Here is a 13,518-nt window from a genome sequence, read left to right as displayed (position 1 = left end):
GGATGTGAATCATTTCTGCCTTTGCACTAGATGAAATTGGCTTACAACTTTGAAGGAACATTTATGTGGCGATAGTCCAAGATATGCTCACTGAAATTGTGAATTCCACAGATGCACATGGCTCAGCATGGGTAGATATCCATGGCTTATTCCTACCACAGCCTTGTAAGTGCTCCAGACCATGAAGTATACACAATAAACTTTATCTGTGACTGGAACCAATTGTCCCTTTCACCCCATACCAGAACAAACTATATGTAGGCACTTTTCTCAGGTATATAAGCAGTTTTAACACAATGTACTATGTTACTATTGTGATGTTGCAATGTGGCAAAGGTACTCTGTTGATCACTAAGCTTGCAGAAAAATTCCACATGCACATGTTGACTACCTCAAGATAAAAGCAGATAACTCAGTAAATGTTAATTGGATGCATTCCTCTAATATTAAACATAAAAAGTTGTAGAGTAAAATAGAAATTTAAACAAATGCAATATACACCTGTCATAAATCATAAAAAACAGCAACAACAGAACCATTTGTGGGACAGGATAGATGACAACAGGTCGTCCATGTAAGTTTTAAAATAAAGCAAACAAAATTTGGAAGGCTAATTAATTTTCTCCTCCTTCTGCTTCAGTGTCATCTTCTCAATAAATATTCACTGTGAAAGATATTAAATTGTCTCACTGTAGTTGCATTATCAGTATGCTATCTTTGTATGAGTCTTTAATACATCAAATTAAGCAAGGGCTTCATCAAAACTATCTTTACAAGAAAGCAGTCTATCTTGAAGTTGCTCAGATTCGCGGTAGAATGCAGACCTTACAGACGTGTGGGTGCATTTTCCTTTTTCTATTCCAGAAACTTTTTGGTATGCTTGTCATGACTGATCCACAATTCCTTTCCTATCATCGCCAGCAGCAACTTGAGCCAAGTAATAACAGTAGTCTCCTCTCGTTTACAAACAGAAGATTTTGCCCTTTGTGAGCACTGGGGATCAATAACTCTCCCAAGAGAGACCGTACATCATTTGCAGATCTCTCTTAGATCAGTTTCCATTTTCTCTCTGCATCCTGAACTCATCTGCTGTTTTTCTCAACACCCTCATTTTTACAGCACTTGAGATGACTCTGGAAGATAGCCTACAAGCTCCTATAACATCCACAGAAGCAACTGAGAGAAGATTCCTCTTCTCATTGGATATTCAGCTCCTTACTTTGTGACTCATTACTCATGCTGCTGCCTTGTCAACATATCACTCAGCCCTTTTGGTCCCATTTGGCCTTCTCTGATACATATTTTTATCCCTGATTGGATGTTCTGCATCAGTAGTATGTGGCAGTGAATGGACAGGCAGGGCCCAGTAGGCTTGGGGTGGTGACAATAATGAGACTGAAACCCTGTCCCTAGATTTAACGGCTTGCAGGCACGTTTGTTTATATTTTCAGTTCATTGCAACACATGTAAAAATAAGCGTTATGAAAGAAATATTACTTGCATGCTTTCTCATCACTAAGTTCATTAAAGCAGCTTCTTTTTCATTGTGGAAGCAAGTTCCAAACCAAGCCAATGAAACCCTGAAGATAATTCAGCTCAGGAAATGTTGATCCTAGTACAACCTGCCCTTCAGTCTTTTCCCCAGTCTTTCTCCGGGTTTGGAAACAAGTCTTACCTTTTCAGGTGCCTGGATGGGTTTGACTACCTTGGGTCTCCCTGACTCCTCTGAAATCACTATTACCACAAGTTCTATATTTTAATAGAAAGCAGCCTCTGCTCCATTTATACTTTATTTTTAAGGTCAACCTTGAAATCTTCACAGTTACAAGTAACAAAGGTTGTATATAACTAGCAATGCCTATATTTAATCTTTTAATGCTTAAATTGATACAATTAATGCAAACATTTCAAATAAATGCATGTTTTTCATATGAAAGTAACATGTAGGATATACTAACCCATGTTAGAAGTTATAAAGTTACTGTTATGAGAATATGTAATTTCAGCATGATATATCATTAGCAAAATGAAACAAAAATATTTGAAATTTATTAATGTGTAATTTGCAACTTTGTACATGCAAAAATCAACAAAATATTTTACAATGTTTTGAATTTACTATAAAGCCAAATGTATTGAACTATTAGTGGGATACATAAAAAGGACAAAAAAGGTAAAGTCCCTTTAGGAATCAAAAGAAAAGAATCATCATCACAAAACCAAATTATCATAAATCACAATAATGGGGCTCAAACAGAGCCACTGCTAAGCAAATATAAAAGAGCAAATTGTCTTCAATAATAGGCAGCAGTATTCCAGGTCCTTAGAAAAAGTAAAATCACATGCTTTTCATATAAAAAGATACCACAGACCCATCTTCTGAGTTTTTACTTTTATCAAAATGATAGATCTACATTAATCTGTCTTTATTTTTGTGCTTGTGCAGTAAAATGTACATTTGTGGAAAAGGGCACAAGGTTAAATAGTCTAGACTTCCAGGTAATAGACCCTTTAATCTGTTGACCAAGACAGACTTAAAATTCTTCTCAGTTTAACTAAACCCTATAAAGGTTTTTTCTGAGACTACAGACCCCAGACCTTCCCTTTATAACTCCGACTTTAGAAAGCTTTAGGCTGTAAACTTCTTTAACTGCCCCTTTGTGATATAAATCTCCTCTCAGCCTCTTGTTGCCTCAGGCTTGCCTTCCTTAAGGACCTGAGAGCCTTCCCTTTCACAGGTCACCTTTCAGAAAGATAGTGCCTTATCTCCAGGGTCAGGGGTCTGACCACAGTGAGTGCCAATCAGCAAACAGCCCAGTCACACAGGCCAACTTTCCCTTAAAGTTCTCCAGTACTCTTTCATTAGCTTAAAAATCCTCTCTCCTTTTCTTCATGGGAGTTGAAGATCATGTCTCTCCTCCATGAGAATAGTCTTGAATGAAGTCATCCTTGCCAGTGTAAGTTTTCTTCAACATTGGGTATATAATTTTTTTTAACTTTATCCCAGATAGGAACTCACTGCCAATTATTAGCAATACACTGTCTTAAACACTCACAAAATCAATGCTCCCCTTTAAAGGTAACAGTCTAATGTAGACATGGAGTGCCCCAATCCAAATTGTAATTCAGGGCAAGTTTTTCCTCTGAATCTTCAGGGTTCTTTTTATATTATTATTAGGACTTTCTCAACCTAAGGGAAATATGCATTTCCCTACTTCCATGTACCTCAGGAAACCACATGGAGTTGCAGAATGAAAAATAAATAAAACAAGAAGAATCCAAATTCTCTAACCAAACAGATCTATGTTCGTTTTTAGACGTTTTATGGTTTTAGGTTTTACATTGAGTTCTATGATCCATTTTGTGTTTTGTTTTTGGCATGTAAGTATCAAGTTATTCAGATCATTTCTTTACAACGATGGTCTTTTCTCCAGTGAATTATATACCTTTGTCAGTAATCCATTTTTCATATATATGAATCTATTTTTGGACTCCTGGTTCACTGGGTTATTTATCTCTATGGATGCCAATAATGCTCAGTACTGATTATTATACTTTGTAATAAGAACTTAAAACCAGGTAATGTTAGCCATCCAAACTTTATTTTATTTTATAAGGTTATTTAAATATTTTAATTTACATTTAGCCCCTTAGCGCTTCCATATGAGTTTCAGAACTGGCTTTCCAATTTCTAAAAACAAGCCACAATAAAAACACATGCTATAAGTTGGATTGTGATTTTGTTAAAACTGTATGTCAACTGAAAATTTAACATCATAAAAATATTGATTCTTCTGGCCACTGAATGTGGTATATCAATTCATTTATTTATTTAATATTTTATCTATCTATTTATTTATTTATTTATTTTTAGTACCAGGGATTGAACTTAAGGGCACTCAGCCACTTAGCCACATCCCTAGTCCTATTTTTTTTTTTTTTTTTTTTTTTTTTTTTGGAGACAGGGTCTCACTGAGTTGCTTACCTCTCTTTTGCTGAGACTGGCTTTGAACTTGTAATCCTTCTGCCTCAGCCTCTGGAGCTTCTAGGATTACAAGTGTGTGCCACTGTGCCCAATTATACATTGATTTATTTAAGCTTTAATTTCTCTCAGTAACATTTTTAATTTCAATATATATGTCTTATATTTTGTGGAATATATTAATTTTTATGCCGTGACATAGTTTTAAATTTGTTTGTGGACATTTTTTGCTAGTATATAAAAATACAATTAATTTTATAGCCAATCTTGTTCCTACAACTCTTATAAATTTAAGAGATGTAAAGTTAAGTAGATGTAGTAAGAGAGTGATTTATTCCTGATCATAGAAGAAAAACATTCAGCCTTTCAACATAATAAATTTTGTTAGCAGTAAGATTTTTGCAGATATCCTTTATCAAATTGAGTAAGTTATTCTTTCCTATATTGTGATAGTTTTATTAGGAACAGGAGTTGGATTTTGTCAATAACATTTCTATGTGTCTACTGGGATGATCATATTTTTTTTTTTTTTTTCAGTTTTCGAATGGGATGAAGTGCATTGCTTAGTTTTGGTCATGAAAAACAACCTTTCATTCTGTGATGCAATCCATTTGATCATATATTTCCTTATATGTTGTTGAATTGGGGTTGTTAAATTTTATTGAGGGCTTTTCTGCATCTATTTTATTAAGGGATATTGTGCAGTTGAGTTTTATTCTAATACAGTTTTCTTTTTCTGATTTGGTTATTACAGTAATATTGGCCTTATCAAATAACTTGGAGAAAAGCCAATATTCTTCAGTATTCAAGGGGTGTTTATGTAGAATTGATAATATTTCTTCTTTAGTGCTTGGTTGAATTTCATTGTATTTTCTTTGTGTAAAGACTTTTCAATGCAAACTATATTATTTAATAGATATAGGACTTTTGAGGTTATCTATTTTTTCTTGAGTGATCGGTAGTTTGTTATTCAAGGAATTTGTCATTTGCTGTATGTAGTCAAATATATTTACATAAGTTTGTTTATAATATCTACTAATTACACTTGTAGAATATCTGTAGAATCTGTAGGTGATTAGTTGATATCATCTCTCTTAGTCCTAATTTGTATTTTCTCTCTTTTATTTCTGATCAGTCTGATTAGTTTGTTAATATTATTGATCTCAAATAAGTTGCTTTGGTTACATTATTTGGTTCTCTCTTTAAGATGCACTACTTTGTCCTGTCGATCCATCATGGCCAGAGGAAGAGGTCCTAGTATGTGTGCTTTTATAATTGATTTACATCCTTCCTTGATAAAATTAGGAAATAAAATCTCATATATCCCATAGCACATTCTCTCCCCAACATCTTTCTTGCCCCTTTTCTCTGGCATTCTCTCTCTCTCTCTCTCTCTCTCTCTCTCTCTCTCTCTCTCTCTCTGTCTCTCTCTCTCTCTCTCTCTCTCTCACACACACACACACACACACACACACACACACACACACACACACAAATATGAAGAAACAAAACCTAAGTAAGTACCCTCACCATCCATTTTCTCTGTTCTGTTTGGGTCTCTAATGTGAGTGCCCATTACTGCTGGGTCTCTAAGTCTTACTTGACCTCTCCATTTTAATCTAATGCCACATTCAGTCGCCCTCTCCATTTTAACCTAATGCCACATTCAGTCACCTCACTTTTCATTAGTCCTCAGGGCACATATTAAAAACTGTCCTCACTCCAGGTTATTGATTAAGCCTTCAATGTTTGTCATATCCCTCATGTCTCTGTCATTTCCCAGTTTCCCCAGCTTGCCCTATCCCACTTAATATTAATAAAACACAGTAATATTAAGAAGCTATTTAATTCTAAGCAGGGCACATACAACCACCAGATTGGGGGTGGGGTTAGAAAATGGAGCTCTGAGACTTTAGGGGTAAATTTGCAAAAAGGGTATATTTCAACCAAGAACAATACTATTTATTATTGTTGTCATTCTCTTGAAAACATGACAAAATAATTTTTATATTTTATGATTCATATTTAACGGACAAATAAAATTGTATATATTTATGCTAACATAATTTTAAATGCAATACCTTGTGAAAAAGTTGTGATAGTATTATGATCAAAAGAACAGGATTATGTTTATGATTCTGTTCTCTGAAAGAATACTGACTTTAAAAATATAATTGTTTGCAAAATTACTGCCAAATTTCTTGATTCTCAATGAGAGTATACTCATGTTTTATCTGAAAGATTCTTTTTAAATGTTTTTTTTTTTTTAAAAATGATACCCCAGACAGAGTAGGTTATGTTTTACCTATGTGCTAAGTATATCCCCCAAAGTTTCATGTATTGGTATCATCAACTATAAGTACATACATATACATATATTTATATACGTGTGCACTGCATACACCAGGCCACACCATACCAACTTAGTGTCAAATCATAACATGTGATGTGGTTATCATACCTAGGTGTAGGATTTGTAGACTATCTGTACAAATACATTTAACTTCTGACCATCTGTTTCCCCTGGTGGCTGTACCACTTTGCATTCCCACCCACCAGAAATCAATGAGTGCTTTTTTAAAATATTATTTTAGTTGTCCAGAGACCTTTACTTTTATTTATATGTGGTGTTGAGAATTGAACCCAGTGCCTCACATATGCTAGGCAAGTGTTCTATCACTAAGCCACAACTCCAGCCCCTCAATCAGTGTTTTATTTGCTCTATTCTTACCAGGAATTGCTATTGACTTTCTTTTGGTCTTGTGTTGTTTTGTTTTAATCATTCTAATATGTAGTCATGTCTCACTGTGATTTTAATTTCACTCCCCTAGTGACTAATTTTGTTGAACACCTTTTCATACGTTTGTCATTCTTGAATCTTCTTTGGTGAATGTTTTGTCCATTTTTAATCGGATGTTTTCCCATTTTTGAGTTTTGTGTGTTTGCATATATCCTGTGACCACTTCTGAATTAAAATTAAAGCAGAAATGAAATCTCTCTACAGCATATTATTTTTAAAAAATTTATCCATGAGTTAGGGGTCTTGCTCAGAATATTGTTAATAACTATTGTGAAGATAAATAAATTATGTGTTTCATTTAAGCATGCTTTTATCTTCTTCATATTCTGTGAGAATTCAAATTGGTTTACCTTTCTGGAAGTTTACCAGTATCTATCAAAACGTGAGAACCTACATACCATTTAACTTAGCAATACCCTTTCTCAAATAATGAGAGCTACATGTGAAGAACTGAGTACAGGGGTATGCATCCAAACATTTATAGCAGGTGTGAAAAATTGAAAATCAGTTGAAATTTCAAAAATAAAAGATTAGCTAAATTAATTATAGTATAAACATAGAAAGAACATAATGGAACTATTAAATGTGGTGTGTCAGAATTGTATTAATTTAGGTTGATGTCCCTGATAGATTTCATCAAATTGGTATTTGATAATAGACGTTAGCAAAATTATATGCGTCATTTAATCAATTTCTCAAAATAAAAACTATATGCAAATATATTCATTGTATAAATATTTAGTGTCTGCTGTTGGCCAGGAACTATGCTATGTACTAAGAATACAGAGATAAGCAACTATGTTCCCAGAAAAGAACAATTAGATAAAAATGCATTAGATCTCATGGACAGAAAATAAAGACAAAATTTGAGGATTAGAAAGAAAAATCATGAACAGACAAAATATGATTCTAAAAATACCGATAAATCAATTTACCTTTTTCCTTAGAGGCACCTAGGTGGCAAGATAAATAAAAGAGATTACAGTATAATGATTTGCTGTGTGAGGGAACAGCTGGTTTTGTGGGCACTCAGAAATGCAAGCGTTCGAATCCTAGTTGTAAGAGTTTCTAATTGTGCAAATGGGCAAATCACTTAGCCTTATCTATAAAAGGAGATCTTGCAAGTTCTGTGTGAATTAATGAAATGATGGCAGAAGGTAGCTTGATGTCTTCACACTGTAAGTGCAAACAAACTATCTTATTTTAATTATTATCACCCTTATTCAAGTGAATTAAAAATCATAATTTTCATCCAGACATACCAACAGAAATTGTAACAGTGTTAATGAAACAAGAACTAATCAGCTATATCAATGATCTTGTGGTCATCTATAGTGTATTCCTTCTTTAGGTATTTAATTTAAAATATGTGTTTCTTTATTCAATCATTAATTTAAAATGAATTTTTTGAATGTAGAGAGGGTGTGGAGACTACGTGAGATAATTCTTCACTGATATTGTCTGATAGTGTCTACTTCTATATAAGTAGGTTAATTCGAATTTAACTATTAAAGAAGTATGCTTCAATACTAAAGCAGTAAAATTGGCATCCCTAAAGTAAAATACTTGGTTTGCAAATAAGAGGAAGGTTGAAAAGTGCTTTGAAATTTCATGGCAGCTAATAGCAATAATTAAGGGGCGAGTAATGACCACAATTGCATAAGGGTAATATGAGGAAATGAGACACTCATCCTAATCCTTAATGACACTGGAAAGAAAAGGTTATGTATTGGCAAATTTGTTAGCACTTTCATTACATTTCAAATCTGTCCATGAAAGATAAGATAAGTACAGCGGTTGCATAGAGAATTAAAAGTAGCCTTGGGCTCTATTAAGATAAAGATGTTATCCCTGAGGTCTCCCCTTAATGCTTATGTGCTGTGCCTCTGCAATTAGCATTGGTAGTTGATTTTATAGAAATGAGCTATTGAAAGGATGTGGCATTGAGTGAGAAAATAGCAGAAGAAGAGAAAAAGCAATAAGGAAGGCAAGGGAGGATAATAACAGGGATTTGCGGAACATGATTTGATTGCAAGCTGGTCACCTAAGAGTGATTTTTGCCCTGCTCATTACATTGTTATGTTGCTAAACCCTTTTGACTTAGAGAAGATAAATGTCTGCAAGACAAAAAAAAATTTCAAATATCCTGCTGAAATTACTAAATTATGTAATACACAACAACTCTAATAATGTTTGAACTATTTCCTTTGTTTATAGCCCTCAGCTTCATTTTTATTCAAAAAAAAAATTTAAGGTGATAAATGTTGCATCAGAAAACCAGTTTCAAATATTGTCCCTGATGGTCCCCCAAAGTCACTCTCTGTCTGTACAATTCAGGAAGAAACAAGGTTACCTGTTTCATTCCAGCACATTGACAGTTCTCCTAGTTAAACTAATAGATTGTAGTCAGACTTAAGTACATTAGACATAGAATACGATTGTCTATCTTGTTTCTGAGAGCCTTAATAATTAAACCTGAATGTGTGCTTTCCCTACAGACTTCTCTCCTTTTGTCTCTTTGAGTTTAGTTTCTTCAAATGAAGTCAAATTTCCAAGGATGTTTATTCTATTAATTGCAAACTCCTTAAAGACAGAAGTTGTTTATGCTTTTATATCCTTTGCATCTTAAACAGTGCCACCCACATAGTCAGTACTCAATAAACACATCAGAAAAGTGAAAAGAAGGCAGAGAGAGAAAAAGAAGAGGAAGAATTTCTAGGGTGTAATAATGACTGGGTAGATTAAAGCATCAGCTTGAACTTTGTTTCCACTTAAGAAATTGTAAAAGTTCAACTGGGAAAGGTGGTGCAAGATGGTAGCTGAGTAAGATTCTCCAGCCATCACCTCCCCATAGACACACCCAGGTGAACAGCTATTCACAAACCAAACTACACTGACAAGAGAATCCAGGAAAGAGGTCAATAGTACCTAGTTTTAGTATAATAAAAAGAAAAGATGCATTTAAAAAGGCAAGAAGGAAAGAATTACCAATTCCTCTCTGTGAGAGGAGGAAGAAATAAAGTCAGGCCTTAGACTCAAAACCCAGTTCTAGGCCCACCATGGTGAAACCCGGTACCTGGCAAAGCTTTACAACCCCTACCACCAGGATAGTACTCATGGAATAAGCCTCTGGAATTACACTAACTACCCAGGTGGCCAAGAGGCTGCCTCCCCATTTCCTCCTCCAATCTCAAGCAGCAAAGCAGGGAGAAAGACTACATCCACTGGGAAGCAAGACATGGAAGACACCACAGGACTTTGACTTAGAGCTTAGTCTTGCCATGGTGAGGCCCAGTACCAGATAGAAACCAATGAGCCCTATGCCCAGATCAGAGCTCACAAACAAAACCTCTAGACTTGCCTGCCACCTGATAGAGACCTTCACACCAGAGGAACAGAACCCAGTTTCAAACTGCATCATTGTCAGACTTAGAGCCGGCTGGGGGCATTCCTCCCTGCCCAATACCTTACAGGTCCCTGCAACTGGAGACATAGGTACAACCCAGCTTAGCATCAGTCTTGGTGACCAAGAAACTGTCTCCACCACCCATTCTTCAACTTAAGGTAGCACAGCCATCCCCAGGTCAATACTTATAAATAGAGATACCCCAGCATAGACAGAGATCTGTACCCCAAAGGAGTGGACTCATGTTTTGGTCTGCAACACAACCAGCTGGTGTGTGGGCCTAGATACATACCTGATTCTGTAAAAGTCCTTGCACCTGGGGACTCAGAAACGACTCAGTTTAACATCAGTCTGGGTGGACAATGTACTGCTTTCACTAGCATCTCTTCAACTTTAGGTAGCATAGTGTGGAACAAGACTTAATTTCCTGGGAGTAGGATAGGATAGTAAGCATAGGACTTTGCCGTAGAACTTAGTGCCAAGCTGGTGAAACCTAACACTGGGTAGATCCTCAGGAATCCCATCTGTAGACCTACCTACAGTCTGACCTTCTGGTACAGGTCTAGTTCAATTCAGCTGGAGTCTGTCAGATTTCTAATCAGACAGCAACACCTGAGGCTGGTTGCAGTGGTCATGTGCTCTGAGTACACCTTAGCAGTAAGCAGGTCATAAGAGTGTAGGTATTAGGTCTCATCCTAATGTTGTGTTCGTTTTGGGCTTTGGGCTCAAGGTGTGACAAAACCTTTCAACTTGGTGGCCATAGGTGTGGCATAGAACCCTAGAGCTGGTCCCCCACGGTAATTCTGCACACAGTCAGGCAGAAGCTCACAGTACTCAATAGGCTAGTGTCTGTGCATGAGGAATCTGGGTCTGCATCAGTACTAGGGGTAGGTTTGCAGAAAGATACTGGATTTTTTAGGCGCTTCCTTGCTTCTTATTGAACAACATAGCAACTGTAGATTTTGGACAAACCTGGACTTGGACCACCATCTAGTGTGAAACAGTGGAAACATACCACCAGTGGAATTGTGGCAAACCTGAACTAAGACACCATATAGTGGTAAAAAAAGGTTATGGTTTGGGCTGCAGTCTGGATATGTGGTACCCCCCCCCCCCGAAAGTTCATCTGTGAGACAATGCAAGAATATTCAAAGTTGAAATGATTAGATTATTAGAGTTGTAACATAATCAGTGGATTATTCCAGTAATACGGATTAACTGGGGTGGTAAATGTAGGCTGGTAGGGTGTGGCTGTAGCAGGTAGGTCATTAGGGGCATGCCTTTGGGTTGTATATTTCATTCCTGGTGAACAGAGCTCTTTCTGCTTCCTGGTTGCCATGCCTTCCCTTCTCCATGCACTTCCACCATGATGTTGTGTTTCACATGAGGCCCAGAGCTGTGTAGTCAGTCAACCATGGACTGAAACCGGGAACCAAATCTTTTCCTCCTCTACATTGTTCTTGTCAGGTATATTGGTCACAGCAACACAAAAGCTGACTGAAACAGAGGTGTCCCTCCAAAGCTCCTGTATTACTGCAGGAACATTCAAAGGTGCAATGAATAGATTATGAGGCACAACCTGATCCATCCGTTCTAATTTAAATGCACTCGTGGCAACTATAGACAAGTAGGGCACTGCTATAGGAGGTGAGTCATTTAGCATGTGCCCTTGGGGATTATCTCTTATTCCCCTAGCTCTTGACCCTTTCTCTCTATTTTCCCCCCACCCCCACACCTGCCGCACATACGCACACACACAGCACTCACTCTCTGCTTCTTGGCCACCATGATCTAAACAGCTTTTGTCCACCAAATTCTTCCAGGATGGTGTTCTGCCTCACCTTGGGCCCAAAGCAATGCAGTGGACCAACAATGGATTGAACCTCTGAAATCAAGAGACAAAATAAAGCTTTCCTCCTCCAAGTTGTTCTAGTCAGATATTTTGTTCAGAGCAACAAAAAGCCCAACAGAAAGATGAAAAGAGACTATAGTTTCAGAGAAAATAAGCAGCCTACTTAGAATTTCTGGAAAGACAGACATAAAGAATAAATAAGCAAACCACACATACTCTCAAAATCAGATTACATGTGCCAAAATAAATGTCTAATCCTTTAAAATGCAGATGTCATTGCATCCAATGAGCATCAAGAGCTCTCAGGAAATAATGGCCTAAATAAGGTGCCAGAAACCAACCAAATAGAAACCAATACAGGAAAACTCTGAGAATTTAAAATAGCTGTTTTAAGGAAACAAGTTGCAACAAAACACAGATAAATGATTCAATACTCTAACAAAAAATTTAACAAGGAAATGGAAGCAATTTTATTAAAAATCAAATCCATGAGTTGAAAAATATACTTAGCAAAGTTAAAAACCTGATAGAAGTCTCCAAGAGCAGAATAGAATAAACAGAAGAAAGAATCACCAAGATCAAAGACAAACTATCTGGAAACACAGAGTTCAAATGAGAGTCTTTTCAATAACCAGTTTTGGGAAAATTGGGTATCTACATGCAGAAGAATGAAACTAAACACCTATCACCAATTAGAACAATTAATTCAAAATGGATTAAAGACTTAATATAAGACCAGTAACTATGAAACTACTACCACAAAACATCAGGAAAATTCTCCAGGGCATTGAAATAGGCAAGGATTTGTTGGACAAATTCCCAAAGCATAGGAATGAAAGCAAAAACTAGACAAGTGAGAATTTATCAAGCTAAATATAAATAGCTTCTGCACAGAGGGGGAACCATCATCAGAACGAAGACATAACCAACTGAATGCGAAAAAAAATTGGCAATATCCAATATGTATCCAATATGTATCTGACAATATCCAGAATAATAATATCTATAATACATAAGGAAGATGAATAATAGCGAAAATAACTAAATAAAAAAATAAAAGACAAAAACTTGATTAAAAAAATGGGCAACAATTTAAATAGACTTTTCTGGGATTCAAGATGGCGGACTAGAGGGTGGCTGTGTTTCATGTTGCTACAGGACTCAGGACTCAAGAAGAGGAGATATAGAAAGACTTGGGACCAACTCAAAGCCGCCGGGTGAGTCTCTCCCATTGGGGAGGTGTCCCGGATGGGGTGGTATCCCCGAACACAGGGAACTTTGTGAAGTAGATTTGTCTGATGAAGACACCCCTCCCCCCACTGGAACAGTGAACGCGGACAACTGGGAGCATCGAAGAGGAGGCCGCTCAGCACAGCGCTTGGACTCGGAGCAACCCACTGGGGCTCTGGGAGGCTGCCCAAAGGAGGGGGTGCGCGGTGAGCTGTTTGGACTGAAAGCGACCACTCCTGAACACCAGG

This window comes from Sciurus vulgaris, assembly GCF_902686455.1.
Source record: "Sciurus vulgaris genome assembly, chromosome: 2".
In the NCBI taxonomy this organism is placed as follows: domain Eukaryota; kingdom Metazoa; phylum Chordata; class Mammalia; order Rodentia; family Sciuridae; genus Sciurus; species Sciurus vulgaris.
This window is presented reverse-complemented; position numbering follows the sequence as displayed.